Here is a 2,659-nt window from a genome sequence, read left to right on the forward strand (position 1 = left end):
ACCCAGTGTAAGGTAATATGTGCTAACTTGCCCTGACCCTGGGAAGGCTGTGGCTTTTTTTCTCCCACATTCTGCACCAAGCACTGGGGTCTCCAGGACCCCTCTTTCAGGTCTGGGGCAAAAGAGGGTGGGAGAGGCTTCTGAAGCCAGCAGAGAGGTCATGATACCAACAAATCCCTCCTTTGGTAGCTCCTGAAGGACCTGATGGTAGCACAGTTCTCCTTGGAGGAAACCATGTTTTTGGCAGGCACTTGGGAAGAGGGATGGGAGAGTCCAGCTGAGACCAGGCAGGTGGGGGTAGGGTACTGAACTCAACATCCCCATGCGCGGCTGGATGTCTGACATTCTCTCTCCAGGAGACCTTTTTTATTTTCCTCTGAGGTATGCTAGCCACATTCAACACCTGGTAGGTGTAGATAGTGGTTTCTGGTCTGAATAGGCAAGTATTCCCTGAGCCTGTATATATCCAAAGGCAGATTTTTGAATGATTAATCATCAATTATATATTTTCTTAAAACGGGACTTTTAAAATTAATCAACAAAAACACAGTTTGCTGTATTTGAACAACTTCAGTTCAAGATATGGCAAGAGATAAGGAACTACTAACACCTATTTACAACCAAGCAACCTCCATTCTTTTAAAATGCTTTACTTAACCCTGTCTGCCCTTCCATACATAAGCAGAAAGTGTTTTCTTTTTAACTTTCCCTGAGCTCTCTCTACAGAGTAAAAAGTATATGAAAACACTAGGGTTTGGGGGCCACTAGTTCCTACGGACTTTTCAGTTAGCCCTTAAATAGAGGTCTTTAACTGCCTGTTTAATATTTAATCTAAGCATTAAATTGTCTCCTCAGACCTGGCAACTCATTCTCTTAGTAGTCCCTTTCAATTCACTGTGTACTCCCTGCCTTCTGGAAGATTCCGAGAGAGCAAATAACTCTCCAGGTTACTAATGTTGCTCACACAGACCCAGCATTGTCTTTTCAATCAGGAGGGAACTTCATATCAGGAGGCCAGGCTTTCTTCCTACTTCCTTAATTTCTCCCACCACCTGTACCACAGTTGACAAAGTAACTATTTATTGCCTGTCCCCTTTCCCATAACTATAAATTTTGAACCTGGGGTTTAATAACCAGACAAACCACTATGAAATGGATCAAATATTTCTTATGAAGACTATACCATAAATTTCGAAGCACCCTGTCTTCTCATATAAACATTATGTCTTTGAAGATTTAAATGTATTTTCATTTTATTGTAAGTGATCTTAAATTGTATATCCTTCACACAACTTCACTCTGAATCTTTCAAGTACCTGCTGCTTCTGACTTAAAGTCCTGTTAAAAGTATTCCCCACTTTTCAAAAGATCATGTTAAGCCACTTCAGTTTCACAAAAGACCTACATGGATACCTGTTTCTGCTAATCCAAAGAAATCCAAAGAGGATTTTCACTTTTATAAAAGAAGGTGGCAAGCAAAACTAGTGTCCAGCGTGTTTTTTGCAATCAGCTGTTATAGAGGCAGCGCACCCTGAGCAGCGAGAGGGCCCTGCCCACTCCTTCCCAGGAACCATATTCAGCAGCTCAGCACAAGCCGCCAGAGCTGTGAACTGGGTCTCTGAGCACCTGTGCTTAGTCTCCATTTATTGTGTGCATCCGTTTTCAAGATGTGTCCTGTGGTATCAGAAAAGCCTTAAAGAGGGTTTTTATAGGGTATGGTAATGCTCAAAATTATTTCTATGTAAATGAATGGTAATTGCCTCTTTGCTTTACATCATTTTGGCTCAGGAAAGCTTTCATAGACGTGCTCTACTTGGGGATAGTTGGGGAAACCTCTCCTGGAATTCCAGGTGACATAGCATTTTTGGCTGGCTGAGTTTGGAATTATCCTCTCTCTGTAAGATACTGTCCCTTCCCTTTTCCCCTCCCAGGAAAGTTTATATCACTCATATACCTGGGATCTTATTTCTTCTATTGGTAATCCAAGTAACAGAGGAGAAAGAGAGACCGCGTTCCAGGAATAAGAATAAAACAGAAAAACAGTCCCGGGCGTGTTACTTAAACTCTTTGTCTCAGTTTCCCCATGCGGCCCCGTCCCTTGGGTTCTGCTGAGGCACCCAGCAGATAGGGAGGTGAAGGTGGAGGACCAGCAGGCTCTGGGAGGCTCCGGGTGTGGTGGAGCTAGTGCGGAGCACAGGGACCCGGTGTGGGCCAGGGTTCCCTCCTGCCCTAGTGCGCCCCCATCCGTGAAGCTGACTCTGCAGATGGAAGTATGGGCAGTGGGAACTGTAGAGATTCAGCAAGTGCATTTTCAGGCCAGAAATGTGACAAGTGGGAGCTGGAACTGGTGGGAACAAAGAAAGGATGGGGCATATATCCAGCAGTGACAGCATTCAACAGACATGTTACTGTGGGTGATTTTTAGCAATTTGTGAGAGACATCCCTGTGAATGACTACAAGAGTCTGAAGAATATTTGAGCAGGGCAGCTTTCTTCACCAGACTATCAAACTACGAACTTAATTTATTCATTAAAAATAAATGTAATCTAAATATTGAATCCTAGTTGATGACATAATTCTGAAGTGTATAGTGGTGCAAAATACTAATACTGATGTCTGCAACTTACTCTGAAATGCACCAAAATATAGTGTGGACCG

This window comes from Manis javanica, chromosome 11 (assembly GCF_040802235.1).
Source record: "Manis javanica isolate MJ-LG chromosome 11, MJ_LKY, whole genome shotgun sequence".
NCBI classification, from domain to species: Eukaryota; Metazoa; Chordata; class Mammalia; order Pholidota; family Manidae; genus Manis; species Manis javanica.